This window comes from Engraulis encrasicolus, chromosome 12 (assembly GCF_034702125.1).
Source record: "Engraulis encrasicolus isolate BLACKSEA-1 chromosome 12, IST_EnEncr_1.0, whole genome shotgun sequence".
NCBI classification, from domain to species: Eukaryota; Metazoa; Chordata; class Actinopteri; order Clupeiformes; family Engraulidae; genus Engraulis; species Engraulis encrasicolus.
Genome location: NC_085868.1, coordinates 43,375,244 through 43,389,615, shown reverse-complemented (window position 1 = coordinate 43,389,615; position 14,372 = coordinate 43,375,244). Strand labels below are relative to the sequence as shown.

At 43.3% G+C, this 14,372-nt stretch overlaps 1 long non-coding RNA gene across 1 annotated transcript; it reads left to right on the top strand.

The window, feature by feature from the left end:
- Positions 1 to 11,629: 11,629 nt before the first annotated feature.
- LOC134460296 (uncharacterized) lies at positions 11,630 to 13,283 on the top strand. Its single transcript, XR_010037051.1, has 3 exons — positions 11,630 to 12,000; positions 12,423 to 12,636; positions 12,784 to 13,283. It is a non-coding gene; the product is annotated as an uncharacterized LOC134460296 (long non-coding RNA).
- The last annotated feature ends 1,089 nt before the right edge of the window (positions 13,284 to 14,372 follow it).

The following is a 14,372-nucleotide window of genomic DNA, read 5'->3' as shown; positions in this document are numbered from 1 at the left end:
AGTTGGAGAGAGTGGGGACTGTTTGACAGTCGGGGAGAGTTGGGGAACGGGGGCAGAAATAAGGGGAAAAGGTGATTCAAAGATGGATGAAACAAGACACCCAAGATGTGATGTGAAAAGAAAGGAAACAAGGGGAAAAAGAGAAAGTTGATTATTGGCTTACTTAATTATTAGTTACACCACTATCAAAAATATAATATGGGGCAGGGGCAGTGTGTTCTTTAATGAACTTTTGTTGTTCTTGGAATTGTAACTCAATGAATTTGGAATGTTAATTGCAATCTAATCTACTGACTTAATTTTATGTTGAGTCGCTCACTACATAGGATTAATAGCTAATTCCAACAAATTTCCACTCATGTAGCTGTTAGCAGCACTAATGCCCTGATTATTCCATACCTTTCCCTTTAGTTACAAACCTTAAATGAAATTCCACTGATCAGTGCACAACAATCTGATTATCATCGACTTTCAAATCTCTTCGAGACTTGGTCTGACCAAGAGCATAACAATTAACATTTCCCAAACAGCATTTCCAAAATGGCCTCCCTTGGTTTGGTAATGATTGTTTGCTTCCCAACAAAGTGGGAGGAGTTCCCGTATTTGCAGGAACTCAGAAAGTACTTGCATTGACTCTTGACCTGGGCCTCGTTTCCGAAAGGGCCTTAAGTACTACTTAACGCTACGTGCTACTTAAGTTCACACGTAACACCATCGTAGAGCTCACGGAGCGTTTCCCAAAGCCAACTTAGCAAAGAACCATCGCAGGTTGACACGTAACTCTAAGATAAATCTACGAGTGATCTGGAGTAGTCTTAACGCGCTAAGATTGATCGTAACGGCATGGCACAGTGGAGACACCCACAGGATATGAAGGGAAAAGAAGAAACTTGCGCATAAGATTGCAGTTTTAAGACGCGAGTTGCATGGCACAGTGGAGACACCCACAGGAAAATAGGAAACTTGCGCTTCAAGTTGATGTTTTAAGACGGGAGTGTAAATATCATGACACCACAGTTGACACTGTAACGAAAATAAGAAGGTAACATTAATTGTGTAAGTGTATAAAAGAAAAGAAATGTGTTTGGAAAATATTTTACAGGCAGTAAAATAGTTCAGCTGTGTTTGATAAATCAGGGCATTATTAAACTGTGATCAATCATAATTTGTGTGGGTGCTTCGTGAACAAGAACAAGGCATCCACACGCAAAATAAATAGGGGGCTTCGGCGACCAGAGACAAGAGTGGTGATGTCGGAAGGGCACTACCGAAACATAAAAAAAAAAAAAAAAAAACGGTCAGCGAGTCGTTGCGCACTCTTTCATTTTCAAGTAGGCCTACTACTCTAAGAAAGGGAAGGCGACGCAGAAAAGACACGACAGTTGTAGGCTAGGGTAAACTATGACATAAAAAAGGCAGCGACGGGGATTCGTGTAGATTTTTTGTTTTAATACCAGCAGACTGCCGTACAAAATGTTCCTCACAGTTGTTAAAACCTTGAGCCCGCGGTAGGCTTACTTTGCTCCCAAAATGCGCATCCCAATTTGAAACTCCTAGGCCTACTTGTCTTCTTAAATATTACGCACGGTATCTCATGGTTTTTCATGATTTCATTGTGTGTGTGCTTTTTATTTCATTTGCCAACAATGACTCCTGTCGATAGTTGCAAACTGCTACAAATGTAGTCCCACCCTTATAGAAAACAACTTTTCATACTGACACACGCCTTACATTTTGTAAATGGTTTAGCAGCATGACGGCGCAGTTCACTCCGAGGACACTTCAGCACCACATATGTGGACAGCGATCCTTAAGAGCGACGCTACGAATGATCTTAGAGGCTGTGCACGCGCGTGCATGTACGTCTTTGGGAAACAGTCGTAGGAAATCTAAGAACATTCGTAGGATCACTGGTTAACGACACACGTAAGGCTAAGAATCATTGTTATCGGGAAACGAGGCCCTGACTGGTAGCAACGTTGATGCTGTTGCGTCACTAGGAGGGCACGGCCTGGCTACATCAATGTGACCTTTGGTTTAAAAAACAATACACCACCCATGTACCTGTACAGAAGTATACCTCCTTGTAGGCATGACATGACATCAACCAAACAGTTTTGAGGTTTCCAGCCTCATTCTGGGCATTATCAGTATGGAAAAAGACTGAGTCATAAAACAGAAGACGACTAGCAGAGCAAAAAATGTCATTCACTAGAATGTTCCTTTCATTATTCCTCTCTTTTCCTGGTAAATTGTTTTGATCACATAATCATGTTCGTGTGTGTGTGTGTGTGTGTGTGTGTGTGTGTGTGTGTGTGTGTGTGTGTGTGTGTGTGTGTGTGTGTGTGTGTGTGTGTGTGTGTGTGTGTGTGTGTGTGTGTGTGTGTGTGTGTGTGTGCGTGCGTGCGTGCGTGCGTGTGCGTGCATGCATGTTTGCACACATGGGGTGTGCTGTGTGCATATTTGTTTTTCTCTGTGTTAGTCACGCTGACTGGGCCTGACTCATTCGTGGACTCTACTCTGGGGTGCCAATTTAGACCAATCTAACCAGAGGGAGAGAGAGAGAGAGAGAGAGAGAGAGAGAGAGAGAGGAGAGAGAGAGAGAAGAAAAACTCTCATCTCACTCATACACACTCTGTGTCCTGCTCTCCCTCCCTGCCGTGCTCTTGCCACAGCGTGCCTTTGGCGCCTTTCTCACATCAAACAGACAGGAAGCGAAGCGAGACAGACCAAAACAGGGAACAGGGCAACGGCTGCAGAATGATACACATGGAACTTCAAACGGCCCACAGGCTGCTCGGGGGCTCGGACAGGGGCCACACTGCACAGGCTGAGGCCAACAACTCCCACCCCTTCGACATCGGCCACGGCTGGACTGGGGGAGGAATAGGGCCTGGGCACTTTTGGCTTTAAGGGACCCTCATAATAGCGGCGCAGAACTGACTCACTGGTGGACTCAGCACCCTTGTGGGCAACAATTTTCAGAAATGTAAAACCGTACCCTCTTGGGCCCCTACTTTCAGAAATATAAAAAAAAAATGTAAAAAAAATAAATAAAAAAATATATATTTCTGGCCCACCAGAAATACCCGCAGTGCCAGATGACCAGTCCACCCCTGCCATCACCCCCTGCCCAACTCCCTTCCACACTCCAGCACCACCAGCATGATGGAGAGACAGCAGCAGGGGAGAGAGTGGAGGAGGACGAACCACTGACCCTTCACCATGACCCTGGAACAGGCATGTGAAAACACTTGCAGACATGTCAGCACACATTCACACACATGTAGGTAATTGACTGTACTGTACACATATTGTACTTAGAAAGTCTCACAAATCACTCTCCTGAGGACTAGCTGTGTGTGTGTGTGCGTGCGTGTGTGCGTGTGTGTGGCTGGGGGTGGATGCTGTCTCTCTCTCTCTCTCTCTCTCTCTCTCTCTCTCTCTCTCTCTCTCTCTCTCTCTCTCTCTCTCTCTCTCTCTCTCTCTCTCTCTCTCTCTCTCTCTCTCTCCCTTCATCTGTCAGTCAATATGCCTAGACTAGCCAGGTCGCAACCTCCTAGTGATGCAACACCTTCAGCATTGCTTCTAGTCAGGCCAACCATGCCGTTTGGGAAATGTTCATTGTTATGCTCTTGGTCAGAACAAGTCACGGAGAGATTTGAAAGTCTATGATAATCAGGCTATGCTAATCTAGTCTATGATAATCAGGCTAGTTGTATTTACTTTTTTGGGCTTTGTTTAATACGGTTTTTGATTTTGCATTCAGCTCCAGTGTGCGACTCCTTTCTTCCTTTTCAATATGCCTAGTCTACTACACCATGTACCTATCTTTCTTAGTGTCTGTAATCACATGGTTGGAGCAATACTTCTGCATTGATGACTTTAGAAAGTACCTGTATGATGGTGTGCAACTCGGTAATATGGCTGTAATGCATGCCAAGACAAAGTTGTGGAGAGTTTTAAAAGGCAAATGGAGCATTTAAAAAAAATAATCCTTTGAGTAATTGGAAGGCAGCATAATTGACAGAACAGAAGTGTAATTTGCTCTGAGGACTTTTTATTTCTGTGATTTCTGTGAATATGTGCTGCAGAGTTTTAGATGAGTTTTGCTTGGGATATATCAGATATATCAGAATTGTATTGCTGTAGTCAATGCAAGATGTTACTTAACTGTCCAAAAGTACTTCAGGAGTGTTCGGTCAGTGCAGGACACAGTCGGGAGATGTTCCTCTGATGGAAAAATGCAGTTGGACAAACAGATCTGACGTGAGTGGGGGGAATGACAGGTTACCGCCTCGTATTACTCCAAAACGCTTCACCTGATTTGCCACTGGTATAATATCCTCAGCTAAAGTGATTGAACTGGTGTTTTTCTTTTTTTTTTTCAGAAGTATTGCTGGGTCCCAATGAGTAAATGATCTGTCTTATTGCTCTTCAATTTAAAGTATTTTCTAGTCATCCATAAATGTATGTCATGAAGACAGGCAGTAAGAGCGTTTGGTGGGGGCTTAGTGTATAAATGAAACTGTGTTTCATCAGTGTAGGAGTGAAACTGGATTCCATCATGTCTAAATAAGTTACCAAGGAGAAGGATGCGTGTACAGATAATAATCAGAAGTGGCCCGTTCCTTTTGGAACTCCCAAACCATTTAGAACAAAGCCACATATTTCTATGCTGCTCAGACACTTTACTAAACGTGATAGTGATGTTGGAGGGAGCCTCCAAGCTACTATTCTAGACCTGCAAAGTGGGATACAGCTACTATGATGTTCTGTTTGCAGACAGTGGCGCTATGGGTGCGCTTGACTTTGCATTGCCTTTAATTTGCTCCAAGCAATTAGCCAGAGAACCGCAGATGAGGGAGCATTACATTTATCGCTTGCCCTTTTCTGTAAGAGACCCCGCAGTGTTTCCATATGGGACTGCAGTCCCTCTGGATGATGATGCCTTATGCAACAACAACATGTGTCTCTCTTCGCTTGATGTGCCTTTGCTTATGCATCTCTAGTAAAAGTGTGTGTCTGGGTAAGGTTTGCATGTGTTTTAGGCAGCTTGTATTGTCTTTTACTAAATTTGTGTGACTGTGTATATGTGAACATACAGTAGGCCTTTGTGTATGAATACACAGTCAGTATATATGTGTGTGTGTGTGTGTGTGTGTGTGTGTGTGTGTGTGTGTGTGTGTGTGTGTGTGTGTGTGTGTGTGTGTGTGTGTGTGTGTGTGTGTGTGTGTGTGTGTGTGTGTGTGTGTGTGTCCGGCCATGCATGTGTTTCCCTGGGTAGGCTCTCCCTCTCTGCCATGATTGCTGTGTAATGGGCCACTGCTCCCTCTGCTTGGGCCGGCTCTCTGGCTCTCTGGCTCAGCCATGCGGTTCTCACCGTCTGGAGCCACAGCCACCATGCCCTGCTGGACAGAGCTCCTGCTCAGCCCTCTCAGCAAGGGAGAGAAGTGTACTGCAGCCAGGGCCCAAACCCAACCGCAAATACCTCTTTTCCAGTGCCGGTTTTCTGGTAGGCCTACAGCTCCACACAGTACGACTCGACTGCCAGTTTTTGCTTTTTCGAATAGGCACGACGCAGCTCAATCGTAAAACAAAAAGTGGCAGCTGAATCACGCTGTGTCGAGCTGTAGGCCTACTAGAAAACCGGCAGTGAAAAAGAAGCAAAAGAGCCTTAATACCCGGCCCCAAAAAAACTCAACTGAGGAGAGAGAGAGAGAGATGGGGGTACTGCTCACTGTAATCTTGTATTTATATTTGTATAAAGAAATGAATCTCTGTTCACGATACCTATGCTTTTGGCAATGACTGTACTTACTTGTCAGGAAAACACAGACATGTCATTGAATAACATAGAATTGACTTGAAATACACTGTAAAAGATTGTCGTGATTTCACATTAGAATTCTACATCAAGAAGATGTATATACCAGTTTACTATTCACTGCTGTAATGTGCAATGCATTGTGGGATATCATATAGAGTACAATTCACAATTGTAAATGTACAGCAGCACATAATACTTTTTACATCATACTGTTGTAAAGATCTGTTTTGTCAGGGCTGCTGTCCTAATGCAAATGTATGCAAAGCCACATGCAGAAATTATGGAGCTCAGGTCACATTCTGATTGGATGCTTTTTAAACATGCATACAGGCCTGATAGAGGTGGAGAGGATTTGAACTGATTTGAACTCTTCAATTGCACACACCTGGTCATGAGCAAGGAGGTAGACATAGGAGGGTTTACAGACATCATCGGAGCGTAGTACGGAATGATAGCAAGGGGAGTCCAATTTTCTTCTTCCATGGTCAAATTGGAAGCATGGTAAAGTGTGGAACAGGTCATAGGATACAATAGTGAATGTTTGTCACCTGTCCTTAATTATCCCCCACAATTAATGCTGACCGACAGCTGCAGTAAATTTGGCCACAAACTGAGCACTGACAACCGGATATTCTCTTTCGACCAAATTTGTGGAGTACAAATTTTGTCCATCATGGCATCGCACACACTGACCATGTGCACCATGTCATTAAGCATAAATGTATTAGTTCTATGGCATTAAAGCAACACCTTATACTACGAAGACAATAGGAGCCAATTTGGATTGGAGCCAATTTTGGTCCCCTAGGGGAAATTCTTTCTCTGCATTTATCCCATTTGGGCAAGTGAATCACATTGAAGTACACACACTAGTCCGTAGCAGTGGGCTGCCTGCTGAGTGGCGCCCGGGGAGCTGTGTGGGGGTTAGGTGCCTTGCTCAAGGGCACTTCAGCTGCGGTCCGGTCGGGCATTGAACCGGGAACCCTTGGGTTGCCAACCCAGGGCTCTAACCACTGAGCCACGACTGCCCCCAACTATTACACTGTGGCCAATGCATTTTCCATTGAGTGATACTGCTTACCCAATCTACCTTCTTTGGTCATGAGCCAGCTGATTGTAAATGACGTCCAGGTGCGCTAATTTCAGCTCAGTGCAATTCAAAACGGGCTTCTCTCTGCTAAAAGGGCATGGGAGAAGCCAATGATGGTTTTTCCATTTATACAGACGATGGGCAGGTCAGAGCATAAACGATGCTCAGGTGTGGCAGCCCCCCTGTGGTCCAATTTGGCTTTTTGATGGCTTCGGCAACAGAATATATCTCAAAATCCCATGAGAAGGAATGGAATGGCCCAGGACCATTATTTTCAAAGACTGAATGTTGTGAAGTTTCCAGTGTTTGCGTTGGAAGAACGCAACAATTAGCTGGCAACTTGTTGCTAGCATTTTGGTGTAATTTTACAACAATTAGCTGGCAACTTTTTATTGCCAGCAATTTGCTTTAATTTTACTTCAATGAGCTGGCAACTTTTCACCAGCAATTTAATTCAATTTCACACCAATGAGCTGGCAACTTTTTTTGCCAGCAAATTTGTTGTAATTTTACAACAATTAGCTGGCAACATTTTATTGCCAGCAATTTGCTTTAATTTTACTTCAATGAGCTGGCAACTTTTCACCAGCAATTTAATTTAATTTCACACCAATGAGCTGGCAACTTTTTTGCCAGCAAATTTGTTGTAATTTTACAACAATTAGCTGGCAACTTTTTATTGCCAGCAATTTGCTTTAATTTTACTTCAATGAGCTGGCAACTTTTCACCAGCAATTTAATTTAATTTCACACCAATGAGCTGGCAACTTTTTTTGCCACCAAATATGTTGTAATTTTACAACAATTAGCTGGCAACTTTTTATTGCCAGCAATTTGCTTTGATTTTACTTCAATGAGCTGGCAACTTTTCACCAGCAATTTCATTTAATTTCACACCAATGAGCTGGCAACTTTTTTGCCAGCAAATTTGTTGTAATTTTACAACAATTAGCTGGTAACTTTTCACCAGCACTTCAACTCAACTTCACCTTACTGGTGCAATGTGCAATTAATGAAGATTGGCCAACAGGCTGGCCCACTTGAGCCATGAAACTTCCCACACATTAAAAGGACAGGTGTTTCAGTTATTTTGTCCAACCACTGTGTAGACAATTCCACATATATATGGAATGTTTACTTATAAACATGGATCAGAATGAAAACTTTTTGGAACTGAAGTTTTGATATGTGCATTAAACAAGGGCCAAAACCAATCCATTTAAGAATATCCTTATACTTTTTTAAACACTATCTTAGAAGGAGCCCAGTCTGTTTTTAAACTGTAGTTCTAGAGCAGGAGCATCAATGAATGGAACATTCTAGGAACTTGTTAGCTTTTTGATACAGATCTCTCTTGTTACTCTGTTGACACACTCTATACCTAACCAATCTGTCAATTAGTGCCTTGCCTCACTTTATTACTAATCACTTTCATGCCGTGATTCAATGATTGCCAGCACCTGCCCAATGCCTGATTACTCTGGTCACATGGTTCACTTGCCCCACTATATAAACCTGGACTGTCACACTGCTTTGGTTGCTTGTCTGAATGGCACAGCATAGCGCCTGACTCACTGGCGTTCACTGGTACTGGCAATCAATTGATTAGCCGACTAGATGAGTGGTTGGTTTGTTGACAGGGTGGCTGACAGCATAGTGCCAGTTGACCAGCTAGCTGCCTGGCAGGTTGACTGGCAGCCTGTCCGCCTGGTCAGTTGACTGGCTTGCTGCCTTGCTTGTTGACTGGCCAGCTGTCTGTCCGGTTGACTGGCTGCCTGGCTGGTTTAGCCAGGCAGCCAGTGAATCGGACAGGCAGCTGGTCAGTCAACCAGCCAGTCTGTCAAGGCCAGTTGGCTACCTGGCCGGTGAACTGGTTAGCTGCCTGACAGGTTAACTGGTTGGGTTGTTTCATCTTTTGAGAGCCATTTTGTAGCATAGCATGTTTAATGCTGCTTTTTGCATAATATTAAATTTAGGCCACTTGATTGGATTGACAAATGCATATCCATACAGTCCTTATTGTGACTGTTTTTGAACCCCCCTTTGAGATGACTTGATAAATGAAAGTCCACTTGAGGAAACTATCACTGTCACTGTGACAGCACTATGCTGAGTGATTTATCATTTGTACCTCACCCATGCTAGGCTGAACTTGAAGACGTATATGCTTAGAGCAGAGTGGCATTATGGTACCATGCTATCTCAGTCATGGTGGAGGATGGGGACGATACTATGTTGAAGGCATCTCAGACACAGGCGGGAGGAGGCGGGCGGATGAGGGGGCAGGACATGTGCCATGGTCAGAGTAGTTTTGAAAACGGAACAGTGTTGTAATTTTAAACGACTTGCTGGCAACTGTTTTTTTTCTGCAATTTGTTGTAAATTTAAAACAATTTGCTGGCAATTATTCCCCATCAATTAGCTGTAAATTTCAGCTTGAAATCTTTTACAGTGTACAGACAGACAGACACAGACACAGACACACAGACGCAAGCACACAGACACACACACACCGACACCGATACACACACACACACACACGCACTCAGGCACGCACGCACGCACGCACGCACACACGCACACACACACACACACACACACACACACACACACACACACACGCACACACACACGCACAGATGCACAGCAGGTGGGGGGTGGTGCAGGGGACTTGGCTTCCCCTTGTCTTCTCTGTGGGTGCTTACACCAGCCTCCCTCTGGGTTACTTAGCCACCTGATGTGATAAGTGATGGTCATGACCGAGTCTTTCACAGCTGCCTGGGAGAGGTGTGATGCCGGCTGGGACCCCACCCCACTGCCATCTTGCATCGCATGTGTGTGTGTGTGTGTGTGTGTGTGTGTGTGTGTGTGTGTGTGTGTGTGTGTGTGTGTGTGTGTGTGTGTGTGTGTGTGTGTGTGCATGTGCATGCGTTTTTGTGTGTACTTCTGCATGCATGCGTCTGTGCGTGAGTGTATGCGTGTGTGTGAGTGTGTGTGCATGTGCTTTAACATCAGGGTGTGGGAGAAAAAAGAACTTAAGGGAGAGCGAGTGAAAAGCAGCTATGTCCTGGTGTGAGTGATTATTAGTTTTTGAGCTTACTATGATTTTGATTATGATTATTTTGAAGAAGATTCCAGCTCCCATTGCTACTACCAATCCAAATAAAAGTAGTTTAAAATTGAAAGGTTGGGAACCTTCTAGTTCAAGATTCAATAAGTCATTCCGCTGTTCAATTTGTGAGCCAGTTAACAACCCATTTTTTGATTAGGTTTTTTTTTCTAATGTATTACACTACAGTATAAACAGCAGCTAATGTGTTTTCATGTACTAGTAATTAATAGGCAATGTCTGTGATATTATGTATATAAAGCTTCTCTTTATTCTGCCATTATATTTTTGGGCAGGTTAAGAATGTGAACCCACTTTTTTATTAGTTGCTGTGTTCATATCTGTATTGATAAAGGCTAATATTTATTCATCTGTCTAAGATTGTGTATAAGATAATTTTTAAAAGGTTTTGTGACAAAGGATTGATTCAAATGGAATTTTAAAGACCATATAATTCAACATTATTTGTACACTCACAAACCTTGACAAACTTTCAGGGAGCCAGGGGTCTGTTTGTTTTCCCTCACACCTTAGACAGCTCCTGGGTTTGGCTGTGAGCTATCCTGTGTGAACAGGCTGTTGGGCAAAAGATAAATAATTGATAACTTGTTTTCTTCTGTAGATATGATATCCAGCCACCCTGTACCCACCACACAAAATTGCACCATTACTACCAGGGCTGGCCTGGGCCAAAATATCAGGCCGGGCATTCTCCAGGATCACCAGGCATTGAGAGAGACAATGAAGCCAGTGAAAACATTTTCAGTCATCTGTTACAAGCTATTCTGATCACAACAGCCAAAATGAATATTTAAAGGGACAATGTGCAGGAAATGGTCAAAAAAGGTAGGCCTACCGCAACTATGCTGCTCATTGAAACTGGACTGCCAAATTTGATATTTACATGAAAGTTTACTAAGTAATAAACAAATATTTTCTAGTATGGTCCAAGTAGAGTCATTTTTGCAGCTAAAAATAGGTATTTTTGTAAATTCGATGGAGAAGATCCCCTTTTTCATATATGAAAAGTGCAATTTTTCCAGATATAATGAATACTTAGAATTTGATGCTGGTGGTAAGTATTCATGAAAAAGGTAATATTAGTGAATGGGCAGCATGAATTCTGGAAATAAACAACTAAAAATCTCACACAGTGTCCATTTAAATCTGACTCGGAGAGGTCAGCTGAAACAGCTTGAGGACTGATACCACTACTACATTTAGGGGAAGGCCAGGCCAAAATCATCAACAGACCACTGGGCAAACGCCCTGCATGCCTTATGGCCAGTCCAGTCCAACCATGATTACTGCCACATCCACCACTGCAGCCACCCATCCGAAGTTTAACTGGGGTTTGCTTATCCCGGCAGACCACTTGCTTTGTTAATGTCCCCGAAACAAAATGGGAAATGGAAAACCACTCACCCTCCAATAAGACCCACAGGTTTAAAGACCATATGACACTTGGGAAATATTGTAATATACACAAACACATTGAAAGTAAGCATAAAATATAGTCACTTGAAGTTGGCTTTGATCATTATGATGGAAAACATGATGTTTTATGGCCTTTGAACAGCGAGATTTTTGACATCTGCTGGCGCGCTTCCTACAAGTCCGTCACGTCACCGATGACGCACGCTCAGGAATCTATAGGCCTATCAGGACTGTCTTGACGCCTGTCAGGATTACCTGTCACAACTAACATGGATTCCGTAGTGGGTCTAGACAACTCATCTGACGCATACTCGGAGCCTGAAACATTTTTGAAAGTAGAAGAGTCCGACCCGATACTGGAAGACAGTGGTGGAGGCATTATGCCCTACAGATAGGCTACGAGCCGTATCTGGATGAGATGGAGCGACGAGGCTCCGAAAGTTCGGATGGCGAAGCAGAAGGCGCTGTCGGTGGTGCTGCTGTGACAGACCGCGGGATGCCAAGAGACGTTGGCAGGCTACAGCGCGTGGAATGGTAACTACCTTCTTATTCATTTTCCTGACAATGAACGGAGAGTAGACTCCGTAAGATAGTGTAGGCCTACTTTGTTGTATCGTTTGTTTGTACCACCGAGCATTTGTGTGCAGTCTACTTATCACATCCCAAAAGTAGCCTAATAGCCATAGGTAGGGGACTGTACCGATCGCAAAATGATTTTACGTCTCAGTGCCTCATCTTTATGTAGTTAGGCCTATATTATTATTTGTTTTTATAAAGGAACACCAAGGCCGTCAGACCAATTACGCAGTTTGCCCTGCGCCATGGCTTGGCTCCAGTGCCTTTCCTTCCGCGAATAGGCTACTCCGGACTTTTACGCGAATCAACACTCGACATTGAAACTTTGTGAAGTTCTGTGATTATTTCCAACATTCGTGCCTTTATCTGTCGCATTTTAGGTGTTTTTGTGGGAGGTGTGCGCCGATGCAAACAGTAAAGGACTCTGTGTGCTGCCGTGAGCAGCCCAAAGTTTGCGCCAGGAGAGAAGAGGAGCGGGACACATTCGCTGCGTAACAGAACATTCTGGCTTTCAGCCCGTTTGTCTGAACGAGCACGTTCTCCGCACCGCATATTTCCACTACCGGCAAGACTACGGGGACGTAGAGGGAACGAGTGAGTAGCCTAGTCATATTGTAAAACCATTTGTATGGAATAGTAGGAACCGTATGATTTCATATCAATGATGTAAACTTGTCATGCAGGCCTACATCTAAAACTCATCTGTTTTTTTCTCTCTTCTGATCATCTTTCAACTTTTAGGTGGAAGAGATACACTGCATATAGACAATTTCTTAGATCTAGCTATGACTACCTGGGAATACACGCCAAGGTCCCCTTACCTTCCTTTGTGGTGTGGTCCATCCGGATAACTTTTCCCTCTACAGATTACAGGGGGTTCCAGGACAACAGCCCGTGATGTTGCTCATGCACAAGTGTTGATAAATAAATGACAATGAATGTCAATACATGTTACCTGTAGCTTCACATGAATTTGTCTTCATTTTGCAACTCACAACAGCGTACAACAAATAGCCCTAGGGGGCGCCAAATACAACCTCACCAGTGGCGGTTTTAGAAAGTCTGAGGTCCTAGGCAAAGAACAGTTTCGAGACCCCACGCCCCTTGGCCTAGGTGACACCAAACATACAACTTCAGCAGTGGCGGTTTTAGGAAGTCTGAGGTCCTGGGCAAAGACCACATTTGAGGACCCCCCCCCCACACACACACACACACACACACACCACCACCACCACCAGCAGCATCACCTAAGATGTAAATGTATTGGATTTATTTTATCTATTACTTTTTGAGAAGAGACAAGTCAACTTCTTAGGAAACAAACAGTTGAACATTTTTCTTTTAGTGTTATTCCAGAGACGAAATCCTGAAATAAAGTGATGAACCATTGGAACAATCTTGTACAAATTGTAATAGTCTTGACTGCATCAACCATTCCCATCCTGCTTAGATTTATAATCCCTACCTGCTCCTACAAGCTTACTTTTACAACTCAGTTATTTGCTTATCAGTTCACTTGATGTCATAATAAATATAATGAGAGTTACTGTTCAGACAATTTTATAATGTTATGATTTGACATATTTCCTATTGCCATGTTCTTCCATACTAAATGCATTCACTGAAAATGTCTCAAGCAATGCACATCAAAGTCAAATGCACATTGAATGTTTCAGCATCAGTGGCCTCATGCCATGCTCAGGCCATCACAGTCATGGTAGGTAGAGGGGTGGAACAGTTAATTGGTCAGGGTACCTCCCTTACAAATTGTCTCCTCCCTCTGTACACCATCTCTGGTGAACCTTTGCTCTTCAACATGAGCATAAGGCAGTCCCACCCCCCAAACACCTCCATGACCGAGATGATCTGATCATAGAACGGTGGCCCGCCCTAATCCACAACCATAACTGTGGTGCCCAGGGCATGGAATTGCTACACTGCACAGGTTTTATACCCATCATGTGCTTATCACTCTGATATGGATATTAAGTAAACAATTTCATTGAAGAATGCCACCCTGACTGCAATAGGGGTGAGATCTTCTCGAATGAATATATTGTGCTTATCCACAAAAGATAAATCAAGCCTTCATTGAAAAGCAATCCATCACCAATTTCAGCTTTTAATACAAAAGTAACATAAGAAAAATGCAATATAATATAGAAATGTTTCAAAGTTTCATCATATCACCATTTTATTTTAAGACTCAAACTTTGTATTAAAACATCAAAAATATGATCACTCAGACAGTGAAGCCTGGAGATTAAATTAAAACACATGGCCATCACTTTTGATTTACTGAAATGTATTAATAAAAACCCTAAACAGAT